Source organism: Rhinatrema bivittatum, chromosome 5 (assembly GCF_901001135.1).
Source record: "Rhinatrema bivittatum chromosome 5, aRhiBiv1.1, whole genome shotgun sequence".
NCBI classification, from domain to species: Eukaryota; Metazoa; Chordata; class Amphibia; order Gymnophiona; family Rhinatrematidae; genus Rhinatrema; species Rhinatrema bivittatum.
In genome coordinates, this window is record NC_042619.1 from 113,452,181 (window position 1) to 113,469,983 (window position 17,803).

General features: G+C 45.2%; 1 protein-coding gene across 1 annotated transcript in view; it reads left to right on the forward strand.

Moving 5' to 3' along the window:
• Nucleotides 1–17,803, forward strand: part of LOC115092143 (complement C4-A-like) — a 274,266-nt gene that overhangs the window by 203,277 nt on the left and 53,186 nt on the right. The gene's annotated exons all lie outside the window — the stretch shown is intronic.

Genomic DNA, 17,803 nt, shown 5'->3' on the forward strand with positions numbered 1-17,803 from the left:
TTCAGTTTATTTGAAAATTTGCATTCTCACCATCCTTTGCGTAACACTCCAAAGGAAATTAATGGTATCCCTTTCCTGATAGATGGCATTTTTTCCTAATCACATCATCTTCACATTATCTCTTGGGACAGAACTAGAAGAGAATTAACTACCTTGGCATCTATGTCTGTCTTATTTCAAAGGGCGATCTCAATCACAAAAACCGCCCTGTAACTAACGTATTCCAGAAACCCTCAAAAAGTGCAACACACTCACAAATCACAATAGGTTTCACTGGTCAAAATTATTCCATTTGAATTATAACCACATATACAGTAATTCACATATATGCTTTGTAGGACCCACACTCAATGAGTTTGTCTTTGTATCAAACTCATAATTCTGGTTATTGGTTCATTTACTTTATTTAATTGATAACTAATTTTATGAGTTTTTTTGTTTTTTATTACGAGGTTTTCCTAAAACCAGACCAACTGAAGCTGACACACTCTAATATTAATCCTGCCAAGGGTATGTCATTGAAGAACGAACAATGGAGCAAAATACTTGTAATCCTTACGCAAAATTTTGCAATATTTGGAAAACAATCCCGTATAGATAGTCATATGAGAATCTTTTTTTTTTATTATTTATATTTTATTGAGTTCTTTAAACAATTTTACATTGCAAAAAAACCAAGAAAATATGCTTTATGAAGATAAACATGTAATAAATACTCTCACATTATTCTCATTCAATTAAGCATATTTAGTCCACATCATGGGAGGTTTAACAGGTAATAATTAAAAGGTAAACTGTATTCAACTTTACAGATTAAGGAGAGAATATAAATTTTTTTTGCAGTTCACTTCTCAACTATTTCTTTATCCACTAAAAATGACTCTAAATGGGAGGGATCTTGGAAGATAAATTTATTTTTCTGATGTACCACAGAGCACTTACATGGGTACTTTAAGTAGAATGTTGCCCCCAGGGCTAACACTCTAGACTTTAAAGTCAAAAATTGTTTACGTCTAGCTTGAGTTGCCCTGGCCACATCAGGAAATATCTGAATCCGTTGACCACAAAAATTGTAGTCCTTTTTTTCAAAATATTTTTTCAATACCTGATTCTTATCTCGCTCTCTACAAAATGTCACTAACAAAGTAGATCTCTGTGATATATCATCTTGAGATGCTTCTAAGAATGAGGTTAAATTTGGAGAATGTTGTACCGCATCCATATCCTCTAAACCCACTTGAGTATTTAATCTAGATTTTGGAACATAATATATTTTAGATATACTGGCCTCATCAATTGACTCAATAGACAATATCTCAACCAAATATTTTTTCAGTAATTCCATAGCAGATATTAATCTTGTTTCTGGAAAATTTAATAACCTCAAATTTCGCACACGATTTTGATTCTCAAGATTTTCCATCTGTCTATGGATTACTAACCCATCCTTTATATAGGAATTAATCACTTCTTTAAGCACATCTATTTGGGTAGACAAATTTTTATTTTGTTCTTCTAACTGTGATAAACGATTACTGTGCCCCTCTATAACATTTTTAAATTCAGCGGTAATAATTCTATTTTGTTCAATAGTTAGCCATTATTTTCTGTAAATTATCTAATGCCATCCAAACATCCCGTAAAGTAATGTTCTCTGGAACAATGGATCCCCCGGCCGTTTCCATCAAGCCTGGGTCCAATTGATCTGAAACAATATCTAAATTAGATGTTACTTTTATAGAATGAATATCAACTTTATCTAAATCACTCAAAGTCTGAGATGTAATATCAGGATCTTCAAGATTTGGTTGAGTTAACTGCTGTGGTCGTTGGACTTCAGGGGATCCTGAAGAAAAAGAAATATCCGAAACATTTCTTCTTATAGCTTGACTTACCCCTCTTTCAATGTGTCTGTCCATCGGTTCCCTCAAAGAGGCTCCAGGAGAGAAGTCTGAACTTTTACTTTCCTCTTCCTGCCCATAAAGATATAATGGAAATTTCCAAGGAAAAAAATTTTTTTAGAAGGGGCGCGCCCCTTTGGTGCGCGGCTTAGGCTGTGTGCCAACGGCGGCGCACCATAGCCGCTTGAATTTTAAAGGCAGGAAAATCCGTCCCCCGACGGTGACATCACGGGGGGCGGAGCCAGAACACGGAAGTGGTATCTCCTCCGGGTGCGTCGATGAGGGAGTAAAACTCACAAATAAGTCCCAACCAAAACCTCTCTCAGACAGAGGTCTCTCCAGGTAATTTTCCTCCGGTTCCACGCCGTAGCCACTTGAATTGTAAAGGCAGGAAAATCTGTCCCCCGATGGTGACATCACGGGGGGCGGAGCCAGAACACGGAAGTGGTATCTCCTCCGGGTGCGTCAATGAGGGAGTAAACTCACAAATAAGTCCCAACCAAAACCTCTCTCAGGGAGAGGTCTCTCCAGGTAATTTTCCTCCGGTTCCACGCCGTAGCCGCTTGAATTTTAAAGGCAGGAAAATCCATCCCCCGACGGTGACATCTCGGGGGGCGGAACCAGAACACGGAAGTGGTATCTCCTCCGGGTGCGTCGTTGAGGGAGTAAAACTCACAAATAAGTCCCAACCAAAACCTCTCTCAGGGAGAGGTCTCTCCAGGTAATTTTCCTCCCATATGAGAATCTTTAAAGCAATACTCATCTGTATTTGATCAAACCAACAGTCCCGACACGATCGTGTATTGGACTACTCGGTCCTGCTTCAGGGGAAACCGCTCTTCAAAAGCAAAACTCCATCTCCTGTAACGACTTCAGTTAAGCAACATTCATCTCGAAGACTTGCGTCCGTGGCTAAATCAACAAGTTATCTCCGTGGTCTACATTCAGTAGAAATGGCTTGCTTCTATTCCTCAGTGTTATTTATTTATTTATTTAATTTCTTTTACTATACCGATGCTCAAGACTAGGTCTTATCGTACCGGTTTACAATGTAACTGAGGGGAAACCAATTAACATCAAGGTAGAAAGTAAAGTTACATTAAACAGGGAGCGTAAAACCTGGGCAATGGAAGACAGTACAGAGTTTAAACTAAGAAACAATTAGAGAGAGATAAATATATAAATCAACAAAAAACTGTAGGATACATAAACATAGGTTTATCCTAGGCAGTTATTAGCATGGTATGTCCAGAGGGAGAAGGAAAGGGTGAGGTTGGGTGGGGGGGAACGTGAGAGGGAAAAGAGGGGGGGGTAGGGATTGGGGAGGGGTGGGAGAGTGAGAGTCAGTGATGGTTGAGGAGATCCTTCAGCGGTAGGCTTCTGCGAACAGCCAGAAAATCTACCCCTCTGTGTTAGACACAGAGGGGTAGATTTTTAAAGAAGCGCACGTGGGGTATATTTGTATGTGCTTCCCAGCGCGCACAAAAGTACCCCTCATTTTATAACATGCGCACGCTGCCACGCACGTTATAAAATCCGGGGTCAGTGCACTCAAAGGGGTGCACACTTGTGCACCTTGTGTGCGCCGAGCCCTAGGGGAGCCCCGATGGCTTTCCCCATTCCCTCCGAAGCCGCTCCAAAATCGGAGTGGCCTCGGAGGGAACTTTCCTTCCGCTCCCCCCACCTTCCCCTCCCTCCCTTCCCCTGTCTAATCCACCCCTCAGCCCTACCTAAATCCCCCTCCCACCTTTGCTTCAGGAGTTGGCGGGCGTAACTTGCGCGCGTTGGTCAGCTGCTGGCACGCCATCCCCCGGCACGGCCTCTGTGCCGGAGGCCTCGGTCCTGCCCCCGGACCGGTGCCACACCCATGGCCCCATCCCCTTCCCGCCCCTTTTTCAAAGCCCCAGGACATACATGCATCCCGGGGCTTGTGCGCACCACCGAGCCTATCCTTTGAAAATCTACCCCAGAAAGCACAAGTCTGAAATATGTGAGCAGTAGTGCCAGTCGTCAAGGCTTCAGCCCTGGCTACTGTCCATTCTCGCATTTTTTGCATACATAAGTCATCTTCCTTGGTGTTCTCAGGATGATCTCATGCCATCGTCTGTACTTGCATCCTGCCCTTTTGTTTCTTGTATGAAAGACGGAATACTGTCTGAGACAAACAGGCTGAAACTTTGCTTTACTATAATGTTTTAGTATCATGTTTGCCCAGTATGTTCATTGACTGTGTTTTTCACTGTTTTTAAATTATGGACTGGCTATGGAATTTCTTGCCATACTATGCCATTCTTGCCTTTTATGTCAGCATCTGAAATGTTTTCTGGGATTGGTGGTTCTGCTTCTGTTGACTATGCTGCTGTAAGTCTCCTGCCTCTTCCATAATGGTACAGGGTGCTCTTTCCTCACTTATCACTTGGAATTATTGGCATCTCATCTGCTGTTGGCAACAATTCCTCTTTATCCGAGTTAAATTAACTTTCCTTGTCTGGAGGAAAATCATCATATTTACTGCCTTTGAATGAATTGTGTTCGCTAGATGTGTCACTGTCATCTTGGATTAGCGGTGCAAGAGTGGTTTCAGCAGTAAATGTGCACTGTCTTGCCACTGTGGCCGGCATAGCAAAAAATGCAGGCTGGATTACTGCTGAATGCTGTGATGAAGCAGGGGCTTCACACACATTAAAGCAGCCTAGAGAGACAGAATACTTAAGAGATTCCAGCTCTGAAGTAAGGTCCAGGGGTAATACTGCTTCAAGATGGAAAGAAAAACCTGAACAAGAGTTGGCTAGGGAATTGTAAAGCCAGCCAAAAAGTACAAGGCTGCTGGGAAATGTAGTTTGGAGACCTTTGGCAGACGATCAATTAAAGTGAAGGCAGCAACCACAGAAAACCGTGTTAATAATTGGGGGACACTTCTGAGACTAGTTTCAAAGCTGCTGCTTGCAATCAGTGTGTCTGTTAAAAGAGAGGGGAGCTCTGCCTTTAGACAGAGAGAGAAGGAGAGTCAGGTAAAAAGGATTTGCCCTGCGGTTAAAGATTTTGAATCTGCAAAAGGTACAGTTGGGAAGTAAATTCTATGTGGTCCTAGGAAATTGGGTTGGTCTATAGCTTTGACCAAAGTATCTTACTGGGAAATCCTGGTGTCCTAGGAAAGGAAAGTTACAATTATGAAGTGAATAAAGTTGATTTTATTGCAAGTGGATGGCTCTAGGAAGTGTGTTCTAGAAACGGTCCGCAGGTCATGCAGGGCCTCAGCAGCAACCTATGAGAAATACATATACTGTAGAAATAAGAGAGAACCTGTCCACCTCTGTAGTCTGTGAAGCCAGCAAACAGCTTATATCCACACTGACAGAATAGCCAGCAAACGTTCTCTCACTATTTGCATTGAATCAAGAAAAACATCCCCTCCCCTCCAATCCTTGGCAAAGAATCCATCAAATAGCCCACCCAGCTTGAAAGCCACATATACAGGGGCTTACTGACAGCAGATAATGGGTGAGGATGGGAGAGCGTAGAAACAGAGGAGAAGCAAATCAAGCCCTTATCATTGAAGCAGTCTCCATAATATAGTCTTCTGCTTTGCTGTTCCTCCTCTCTTCTACTAGTTTATACAAAAGGGGTAAACAGACTTGATATGAGGCTGTAAGGGGCTAGATTAAGGAGAAATATCAGGAAAAATCTTTTCTATGGAAAGGATGGTGGAAACATGGAATGCCCCCTCAGGTTGGGTGATAGCAGCTAAAACAGTAACAGAGTTTAAGAGCGCATGGGAAAAACACAAAGGGGCCGATGCAATATCAAGCACGAAAAAATGTGTGTCCAAACTGGGTGCATGCTTTTTCAATGTGCGCACACATCCCCCTCTCCTCGGTGCCCAATGCAATAGGCAAATGAGTCGTCGTGCTAAAAAGGACACGCTAGGGATAAATTGTGCTTCCCTAGCGCGTCCATTGCATCAGGCACCCAGGAGATGTGGCTGTGTGCCAATTAGGAAAACGGACGCTCAATTAACAAGTGCCCATTTCCTAACCCGCGGAGAGCCATTGGTTAAGAAAATGGACACCCGTAAATTGAGCATCCGTTTTCCTACCTTGACTGCCATCAAGATTTTTTTTCCTCCTATTTCGCATCGTCCCGATACAAAATAAAAGGAACCACAGAAAAGCAGTATTTTCTGAGCTTTTTTGGTGGCAGCTTGGAAGTACATGAAGACTTAACTCCAGCTACAGGGCCGACGATATGTTTTGCATGTTAAAACGTACATGTTGGGCACATGGTGATTTTTTGCATCGTGGGTAATAGCTAATAGCCTCATCTACATGGCATTTACATGTTATGAGCGCTATTAGCTATGCGCTACTTTGGACAGGCGTTTTGGACTCACTAATCCCATTATTGCATCGGGAGTTATTCTAGTACGTCCAAAACACGTCCAACCGTGTGGCAAGCTGTGTGCTAGGGTGAGCACACTGTATTGCATCAGCCTGATAGGGTCCTCAGTTGGTAAAAGATGGAGAGAGCAGAAATCACAACCTAGTGGCGCATATTTAAATGTTCATAGTACCATATTTGCCTGATTGAACAATGGGTGTTGAAACTGCCATAGTGTATGGCAAAAGGTTAATATGAGATGTTAGATGTCCTAGTGGATTCAAAACCAAAAGATATTCTGCGGCTGTGATGCAATTAAGAAATAGACCCCAAATGCTTCACAGCAAAACACCTACAGTATATAATCTATTTATGAAAGGAAAACACTTCAAAGAGCTATCAGTTGAACAATCTCGCTCAACTCAATTTTCTTAATCATGTCTTAAAAAAAACTAATATCTGTTTTTTGCTTTCAAGAAAATGCTTATAATTTCAATAATGCCATTAATTTGAAAAAATAAACTTATCTCCAAAACTTCCACTGTGAATAACTGTAAAATCCAACAATCCAAGTCCAAAGTTCTTCATTGGAATTGGTTCTCATTTTCAAATGTCCATATCCAACATGGTCAGCATTTTTCCTTGACTGCTGCATCAGGGGCTTTACTGAACTACTAAAAATTAAAAAATTATAAACAATTAACTTAAGATCCCAAAAGTAGAATCCAATCTTTAACTCATAATAGCTCTTATCTTTCATAAGCTTGCTTCCCTCATCCGAATATTTCTCTAGCAGCCCCAGTCATCTATGCTTTACATGAAGAAACACACAGGAGTGCAGCACAATCTAAAGGAAATTCTAGCCAATAAGCAACTTAGTACAACCTCCAGTACTATTGATTGGCTAAAAGAATCACATGTTTATCTTTCACAGATGGATTTTATTCACATCAAGTGGTTGGGAGATGCTTCCCCTATATAACCTCTTTGCCCTCTTAAACTCTGTTACTGTTTTAGCTGCCATTACCCATCTTACCATGTCCATGGGGTCTAGACATCCAAATGGGACAGGGGTGATCCCCAGTTGCTCCTGCCCCACTGGGTCAGTATTTAAAACTGGTGTTGGTGAGTCCTGAGGTCAATGTCATTTTGTTGTATTTCCGCTGAATATACCCAGATAAGTCCTAGTTAAATGGATAAGTTATATCTAAACATAACATAAGAACATAAGAATATGCCATACTGGGTCAGACCAAGGGTCCATCAAGCCCAGCATCCTGTTTCCAACAGTGGCCAATCCAGGCCATAAGAACCTGGCAAGTACCCCAAAACTAAGTCTATTCCATGTTACCGTTGCTAATGGCAGTGGCTATTCTCTAGCTGGCGGATTTTCAAAGCCCTGCTCGCGTAAATCCACCCGGATTTACGCGAGCATGGCCTTGCACGCCGGCGCGCCTATTTTCCATAGGCTGCCGGCGTGCGCAGAACCCCGGGACGCGCGTAGGTCCCGGGGTTTTCGGAAGGGGGCGTGTCGGGGGTGTGTCAGGGGCGGGGCCGAACGACGCGGCGTTTTGGGGGCGGGGCGCGGTGTTTAGGGGGCGGGCCCGGGGGCATGGTTTCGGGCCGGGGCGTTCCGGGGGCGTAGCCGCGCCCTTCGGAACCACCCCCGGGTCCGGTCTCGGCGCGCCAGCAGCTCGCTGGCGCACGTGGATTTACGTCTCCCTCCGGGAGGCGTAAATCCATGGATAAAGGTAGGGGGGGTTTAGATAGGGCCGGGGGGGTGGGTTAGGTAGAGGAAGGGAGGGGAAGGTGAGGGGAGGGCGAAAAGAGAGTTCCCTCCGAGGCCGCTCCGATTTTGGAGCGGCCTCGGAGGGAACGGAGGCAGGCTGTGCGTCTCGGCGTGCGCCGGCTGCCCAAAATCGGCAGCCTTGCGCCGATTTTGGGCGCAAGGCTGCCAATTTTAGAAGATACGCGCAGCTACGCGCGTATCTTATAAAATCCAGCGTACTTTTGTTTGCGCCTGCGATCGCGCAGGCGCAAACCCCTAGGTGAACTTAATAGCAGGTAATGGACTTCTCCTCCAAGAACTTATCCAATCCTTTTTTAAACACAGCTATACTAACTGCACTAACCACATCCTCTGGCAACAAATTCCAGAGTTTAATTGTGCATTGAGTAAAAAAGAACTTTCTCCGATTAGTTTTAAATGTGCCCCATGCTAACTTCATGGAGTGCCCCCTAGTCTTTCTATTATCCGAAAGAGTAAATAACCTATTCATATCTACCCGTTCTAGACCTCTCATGATTTTAAACACCTCTATCATATCCCCCTCAGTCGTCTCTTCTCCAAGCTGAAAAGTCCTAACCTCTTTACTCTTTCCTCATAGGGGAGCTGCTCCATTACCCTTATCATTTTGGTAGCCCTTCTCTGTACCTTCTCCATCGCAATTATATCTTTTTTGAGATGTGGCGACCAGAATTGTACACGGTATTCAAGATGCTGTCTCACCATGGAGCGATACAGAGGCATTATGACATTTTCCGTTTTGTTCACCATTCCCTTTCTAATAATTACCAACATTCTGTTTGCTTTTTTGACTGCCACAGCACATCAAACCGACGATTTCAATGTGCCATCCACCTGCTATTGAGCAGGTCTAATTTATCCAGTTAACTTAACAGGCTAAGTCCAAATATCAGCACTTATCTGGCTAAGTTAACCTAATAAGTAGCTCATAAGAACAAAAGAACATGTCATACTGGGTGAGACCAAGGGTCCATCAAGCCCAGCATCCTGCTTCCAACAGTGGCCAATCCAGGCCATAAGAACCTGGCAAGTACCCAAAAACTAAGTCTATTCCATGTTACCATTGCTAATGGCGGTGGCTATTCTCTAAGTGAACTTAATAGCAGGTAATGGACTTCTCCTCCAAGAACTTATCCAATCCTTTTTTAAATACAGCTACACTAAGGGGCGGATTTTCAGAGCCCTGCTCGCCTAAATCCGCCCAAAACCGGGCGGATTTAGGCGAGCAGGGCCCTGCGCGCCGGTATGCCTACATTCAAAGAGGCCTACCGGCGCGCGCAGACCCCGGGACTCGCGTAAGTCCCGGGGTTTTCGGAGGGGGGCGTGTCGGGGGCGGGCCCGGTCGTCGCGGCGTTTCGGGGGCGTCGGCAGCGGTTTGGGGGCGGGTACGGGGGCGTGGCTATGGTCCGGGGGCGTGGCCGCGCCCTCCGTACCCGCCCCCAGGTCGCGTCCCGGCGCGCAGCAGGCCCGCTGGCGCGCGGGGATTTACTTCTCCCTCCGGGAGGCGTAAATCCCCGGAGAAAGGTAAGGGGGGGGTGTAGACAGGGCCGGGTGGGTGGGTTAGGTAGAGGAAGGGAGGGGATGGTGAGGGGAGGGCATTAGAGGATTCCCTCCGAGGCTGCTCCGATTTCGGAGCGGCCTTGGAGGGAACGGGGGTAGGCTGTGCGGCTCGGCGCGCGCCGGCTATACAAAATCAATAGCCTTGCACGCGCCGATCCAGGTTTTTAGCAGATACGCGCGGCTCCGCGCGTATCTACTAAAATCCAGCGTACTTTTGCTTGAGTCTGATGCGCAAGCAAAAGTAGGCCAAATCGCGCTGTTTAAAAATCTACCCCGAACTGCACTAACCACATCCTCTGGCAACAAATTTCAGAGTTTAATTGTGCGTTGAGTGAAAAAGAACTTTCTCCGATTAGTTTTAAATGTGCCACATGCTAACTTCATGGAGTACCCCCTAGTCTTATCTGAGAGTAAATAACTAATTCACAGCTACCTGTTCTAGACCTCTCATGATTTTAAACACCTCTATCATATTCCCCTCATTCGTCTCTTCTCCAAGCTGAAAAGTCCTAACCTCTTTAGTCTTTCCTCATAGGGGAGCTGTTCCATTTCCCTTATCATTTTGGTCGCCCTTCTCTGTACCTTCTCCATCGCAACTACTGTATTTTTTGGTCCATAAGATGCCCCTGACCATAAGACGCACCTAGGAGTTAGAGGAGGAAAATAAGAAAAAAAAATTCTGTCCCCATGATGGGATCTGTACAGAGCTCCCCCTGGAGCAAATGTAGCGTCTCTCCCTCTCATGCGCCGTCCCCCTCCTCCTCCTCCCAACTCAGCCCATTCAGTATGGTGGCGCAGGTGAAATGCATGAAACATCTAATATATCTAAGGAAATGGCCTGTACTAACTTTGATGCCATGTATCATCTTCTGCCGGCAGAGCTTCAGCTCCCTGCCGGTCTGCTGTTCCCGGGGTGCATCTTACTGCGAGGCTCGGCGTGGTGCAGGTCCCCCTCCTCCTCCCAACTTGGCCCAGTCAGTAAGTCGCAGGTCAAACATCAGCTGTTTGAACCGCATGCGCTACAGAGGCTCCTACAGTTCAAACAGTTCCCTGCCGGTCTGCTGTTCCCGGGGTACCACGGGGTGCATCTTACTGCGAAGGTCGGTGGCATCCAGGGAACAGCAGACCAGCAGTGAGCTGTTTGAACTGGAAGGGCCTCCATAGCGCTCGCGGTTGAAACAGCTGATGTTTGTCCTGCGCCATACTGATTGGGCTGAGTTGGGAGGAGGAGAGGGGGACGGCATGAGAGGGAGAGACGCTACATTCGCTCCATAAGAAGCACAGACATTTTTTCCCCACTTTTGGGGAAAAATAAGTGCGTCTTATGAAGCGAAAAATACAGTATATCTTTTTTGAGATGTGGCGACCAGAATTGTACACAGTATTCAAGATGCGATCTCACCATGGAGCGATACAGAGGCATTTTGACATTTTCCGTTTTATTCACCATTCCCTTTCTAATAATTCCCAACATTCTGTTTGCTTTTTTGACTGCCGCAGCACACTGAACCGACGATTTCAATGTGTTATTATCCACTATGACGCCTAGATCTCTTTCTTGGGTGGTAGCACCTAATATGGAATGAATCAATAAATCGGGGGACAACTGGTCTCCAAATGATTGCAAAAATAATTGACTAGTTACAAAATATATTAGTCAAGATTAGTTAGAGAAAATGTGATGAAACTGCTAAAATTATACACTTTATTGAACAATCAAAAAGAGCCGGTTTTTTAAAAAATTCATGTTACAAGATATAACCCAATTGCTCCTCAATAACTTTTCATAATTCTTTGACAGAACATTTTAATTAAAGAAAGGGATGAGACCGGTGATTGTAACAATTGGCTGGTAAATTTCTGAATCGTCAGATTTTGTGCCAATACTGAGGTCTTCCCTTCACCAAAATTTAATAACTTTTTATAAAAAGAGAAAACATTAAAAAATCTTTGTTCAATAAAGTGTAAAATTTTAGCAATTTCATCACATTTTCTCTAACTAGACTTGACTAATATATTTTGTCAACTAGCACCTAATATGGAACCTAACATTGTGTAACTATAGCATGGGTTATTTTTCCCTATATGCATCATCTTGCACTTATCCACATTAAATTTCATCTGCCATTTCAATGCCCAATTTTCCAGTCTCACAAGATCTTCCTGCAATTTATCACAATCTGCTTGTGATTTAACTACTCTGAACAATTTTGTATCATTTGCAAATTTGATTACCTCACTCTTCGTATTTCTTTCCAGATCATTTATAAATACATTGAAAAGTAAGGGTCCCAATATAGATCCCTGAGGCAATCCACTGCCCACTCATTTCCACTGAGAAAATTGTCCATTTAATCCTACTCTCTGTTTCCTGTCTTTTAGCCAGTTTGTAATCCACGAAAGGACATCGCCACCTATCCCATGACTTTTTACTTTTCCTAGAAGCCTCTCATGAGGAACTTTGTCAAATGCCTTCTGAAAATCCAAGTACGCTACATCTACCAGTTCATCTTTATCCACATGTTTATTAACTCCTTCAAAAAAGTGAAGCAGATTTGTGAGGCAAGACTTGCCCTGGGTAAAGCCATGCTGACTTTGTTCCATTAAACCATGTCTTTCTATATGTTCTATGATTTTGATATTTAGAACACTTTCCACTATTTTTCCTGGCACTGAAGTCAGGCTAACTGGTCTGTAGTTTCCCGGATCACTCCTGGAGCCCTTTTTAATTATTGGAATTAAATTAGCTATCCTCCTGTCTTCAGGTACAATGGAAGATTTTAATCAGGGGTTACAAATTTTTACTAATAGGTCTGTGATTTCATTTTTTAGTTCCTTCAGAACTCTGGGGTGTATAACATCCGGTCCAGGTGATTTACTACTCTTCAGTTTGTCAATCAGGTCTACCACATCTTCTAGGTTCACCGTGATTTTGTTCAGTCCATCTGAATCATTACCCTTTTTTTTTTTTTTTTATATACCAACATTCAATCTCAATTGAGATATCACACCAGTTTACATTCAGGTACTGTAGGTATTTCTCTATCCCCAGCAGGCTTACAATCTAAGTTTTTGTACCTGAGGCAATGTAGAGTAAAGTGACTTGCCCAAGGTCACAAGGAGCAACAGCGGGACTTGAACCTTGGTCTCCTTGTTCATAGTCCACTGCTCTAACCGCTAGGCTATTCCTCCTCTAGGCTATTCCTCCTCCTCCCCAGCATCCCCTTCATTAAACACCGAAGCAAAAATATCATTTAATCTTTCTGCGATGGCCTTATCTTCTCTAAATGCCCCTTTAACCCCTCGATCATCTAACGGTCCAACTGACTCCCTCACAGGCTGTTTCGGATATATTTTAAAAAGATTTTACTGTGAGTTTTTGCCTCTACAGCCAACTTCTTTTCAAATTCTCTCTTAGCCTGTCTTATCAATGTCTTGCATTTAACTTGCCAATGTTTATGCATTATCCTATTTTCTTCTGTTGGATCCTTCTTCCAGTTTTTGAATGAAGATCTTTTGGCTAAAATAGCTTCTTTCACCTCCCCTTTTAACCATGCCAGTAATCATTTTGCCTTCTTTCCTTAATGTGTGGAATACATCTGTACTGTGCTTCTAGGATGATACTTTTTAACAATGACCACGCCTCTTCCACACTTTTTACCTTTGTAGCTGCTCCTTTCAGTTTTTTTCTATTTTTCTCATTTTATCAAAGTTTCCTTTTTGAAAGTTTAGCACGAGAGCCGTGGATTTGCTTACTGTCCTCCTTCCAGTCATTAATTCAAATTTGATCATATTATGATCACTATTGCCAATCGACCCTACCACTGTTACCTCTCTCACCAAATCCTGTGCTCCTCTGAGAATTAGATCTAAAATTTCTCCCTCTCTTGTCGGTTCCTGAACCAATTGCTCCATAAAAATGTCATTTATTCCATCCAGGAACTTTATATCTCTAGCATGTACTGATGATACATTTACCCAGTCAATATTGGAGTAATTGAAATCTCCCATTATTACCACACTACCAATTTGGTTAGCCCATTTCAGAACATGTAATCTACGCGGAATGACGGTTTTTCCAGTAGGAACTGTAGTGTTCACAGCAAGGGATATAAAGGCAGGATATTTATTTATTTATTTTATTTAAAAGTGTTTGTATACCGTCTTTACAAACAGTGTTTAATCTTCAGGTTCAAATGATCTTGATAGTGCATCAGCACAGAGGTTCTTGGAACCTGGATGGAAACAGAGAACGAAGTTAATCCGTTCAAAGAAGAGTGCCCATTGGGCTTGTCGGGGGTTCAGGAGTTGAGCCTATTTAAGATGCTCAAGGTTCTTATGGTCAGTGAAGATGGTAAACATGTGTTACGCTCCTTCCAACCAGGGGCACCATTCTTGGAGGGCCAACGACTGCGAGGAGTTCTTGGTCACCAACGGTATAACATTGTTCCATAGGAGAAAACTTATGTGAGTAGAATGAATAGGGTATCAGTTTACTCTAAGGGGAAAACTGGCTCAAGACGGCTCCTGCGCCAATTGCAGAGGCATCAACTTCTATGATGAATGGACGTCTAGGGTCAGGATGCTGAAGGCAAGGCCAGAACGCCTCCTTGATCGTCTGAAAGGCAGCTTGTGCTTTAGGTATCCACACCCGAGTGTTGGCCCCTTTCCTAGTCATAGCAGTGAGTGGGGCAACTAAGGTAGATTAATTGGCAATGAAGCTCTGGTAATAATTGGTAAAGACAAGGAAATGTTGTAAGACTCGTAGGCCTACTGGCTGAGGCCAGTCGCAGATCCCCTGGACTGTCTCTGGATCCTTGGTTGGATATGATATACCCTAAGAAGGGTAAGCGATTACGCTCAAACAGGCATTTTTCCAGCTTGGCGTACAGATGGTCCTCTCTCAGATGCTGCAGGACAATCAGAACATGATCTCGATGAGATTCAAGGTCTTTGGAAAAGATCAGGATGTCGTCAAGGTATATGACTACAAAGGAATACAAAAGGTCTCGGAAGATCTCATTCATAAGGCAATGAAAGACCGCTTGGGCAATTCATAGCCCAAAGGGCATCACAGTATATTCGTAATGACTAGCCCTTGTATTAAATGAGGTTTTCCAGATATCTTCAGGTTGGATGCATACTAGGTTGTACGCACCTCTCAGATCCAACTTGGAAAAGATCTGTGCCCCTTCAAGGCTGTCAAACAGTTCACTGATAAGGGGCAGGGGATATTGGTCTTTGCAGGTTATGGCATTGAGCCCCCTGTAATCAATACAAGGGTGTAAACTGCCGTCCTTTTTCGTAACGAAGAAGAACCCCGCCCCAGCAGGGGAATCAGAAGGACGAATGAATCCTTTTTCTAGGTTCTCTTTAATATTAGAGATGTGTATCGTTTTTCGCCCGAAGTAGGAAATTGAACGAAATTTCCTACTTCGTTGCTGTTTCGTTGTCCCCGAAATGCATTTTCCCCAAATTTCGGGGAAAATTCGGTTTTCGGGTTTGCCTGGGGAGAGGGGCACAAATTTTTTTTTTTAAATAAAAAACCACCCCAAACATTTAAATTAGCTATAATACACCCCCCCCCCCCCTGATCCCGATCCCTCCCTAAGACTTACGTAGATCCCTGGGGGTCCAGCGGGATCCCGGCTTCCATTTGTCCTCCGTGCCCGGTGTAGTGCAAGCCCTGCGCCTCAAAATGGTGCCGAATAGCCCGAACTACCATGTCACAGGGGCTTTCGGCGCTATTGGTCAGCCCCTGTCACATGGCCATCGGCGCCATCTTGTGCTCCTATCATGTGACAGGAGCTGACCAATGGTGCCGAAAGCCTCTGTGACATAGTATGGGCAAAGGCTATTGGCGCCATTTTGGTTACTGGCAGCCGAAAACAAAATCGCTCCTGGACCCCTGCTGGACCCCCAGGGATTATTGGCAAGCCTTGGGGGGGTCAGGAGCCCCCTCCTGACCCCCCTGTCACATGGCCATCGCCGATGGCCATGTGACAGGGGCTGACCAATAGCGCCGAAAGCCCCTGTGACATGGTAGTTCGGGCTATTCGGCACCATTTTGAGGCGCAGGGCTTGCACTGTACAGTCACCGGGCACGGAGGGCAAATGGAAGCCGGGACCCCGCTGGACCACCAGGGATCTTCGTAAGTCTTGGGGAGGGATCGGGATGGGGGGGGGGTTGTATATATGTACGAAAAATGCTTGAAAACGGTTTTAAATGCTTGGGGTGGGGTTTTTTTCAGCTTCATTTCCCGATTCGTTTTTCGGCCTGGTTTTGGGTTTTCTCGTTTCGTTTTTTGAAAAAACGAAACGAGAAAACCCGAATTGTACCACGAAGTATTCGAACCGATAAACGACCCGGTAGAAAAAAACGAAGCACATCTCTATTTAATATACTCAGACGTAGCTTGAGTCTCGGGCTGAGCAACGGGCAAGTTCTGACTTTGGGAGGCATGGTGCCCAGCAGATGTTCAATAGGGCAATTAAACTTGCATAACGGAGGCAAGGTATCCGCTTTCTGCTTCGAGAAGACATCTTGGAAGTCAGAGTATTGCGGAGGTAAACCAGGCAAGGTAACAGACTTCAGAACAGGAACTACTGGGGATACAGGACGTAAACAGGTCTTCTGGCATTTAGAGCACCACTGTACCAACTGCAGGGAATGCCAATCGAACTGGGGTTCGTGGGCCTGGAGCCAGGACAGCCCCAGGAGAACTGGATGTGTTGATCGTTTCAACACGTAGAAGGACATCTCCTCTTCATGGAGAGTGCCCACGGTAAGATGAACAGCCACTGTCTGGTGGGTGATGAGCCCTGGATGATGTTCTCCCTGGATGGAGGCAATGCGGAGGCTCACCTCTAATGGCTGGAGAGGAATGTTCAGAAGTTTGACAATGTCATCCATAATGAAGCTGCCACTTGCTCCGCTATCAACAAGAGCAGTGGTAGCGAAGGTGTGGGCCTTGATGCCTAGAGACACGGGAAGCAAGAGTTGAGGGCCAGTAACAGTTGCACCTAAGCTCAGGACCCCCACCAGGTTCAGGCGTTGCAGTTTCCCGGACGAATCGGGCAGGATTGCAGACGATATCCAGAAGTGCCATAGTAAAGGCAAAGTCCCTCCTTCCGCCAGCGGAGATGTTTGGTCAGAGACAATCGCCCACGGTTCACCTCCATAGGTTCCACCACAGAAGAGGGTGGCGGTGCTGACGTCTTCGCTGGAGGACTGGAGACATATGTGGGACGTGTGTAGGAGATCAGGGAGCCTTTACTTCTAGGCGTCTTTGCCAGAGACGATGATCGATCTTCCCGGCAAGGGAAATCAGGTCCTCTAGAGATGTGGGAGTCTCACGGATGGAGAGCTCATCTTTGAGAGCACAGGAGAGTCCATCTAGGAAGATGGCTTGCATACAATCTTCTTGCCACCCAAGTTCCGTGGCTAGAGTCCTAAATTCCACCGTATACTTGGAAAGGTTCCGTGATCCTTGATGAGGGTGGAGTAGGTTATGGCTGGTAACAGCCTGGTGGCCCGGGTCTCCGAAGGTCTGCTTGAAGAGAACGATGAATTCAGATAACTTGGAAAATATGGGATCAGAGCATTTCCATAAGGGAGAGGCCCATGAAAGGGCCTTCCCTTCCAGGCGAGATAGGATGAAGGTCACCTTGGTGATTTCCTTCAGGAACAGCGAGGGTTACAGTGAAAATTGCATGAAGCACTGGTTAAGGAAGCCACGACAGGAGTGTGGATCCCCATTGTATCGAGGAGGTGCAGGAAGTGCCAACGATGCTTTGGGAAGCATGGAGGCCGAGAGGCCCTCGGGATTGGCCACAGCTGTATCTTGTAGCTGCAACAAAGCTCTTCCACCGAAGAGGCCAGCGATTCCAAAGCTTGGTGATGTTGTTTAACTATGGCGGCCAAACCCGGTAGGGCCCTGGAGGTGGGAGACTCCACCGAGTTTACGGCCTTGGCAACCTGTTGCGCTTGGGGTTGGACCCTTGTCCTGGAGCAGTGGAGAACGGCTCCCTGGTAGGGACCAGGAAGCAACTGCCCCAGGGGGCGGAGTACTGGAGGAGGCAGAGGCTAGGATGAGCTTCACCACTGGAAGCCTGAGGTCCCCCCAGGCCGCTTGGACTTAGGTGGGCCTCCCAGGGT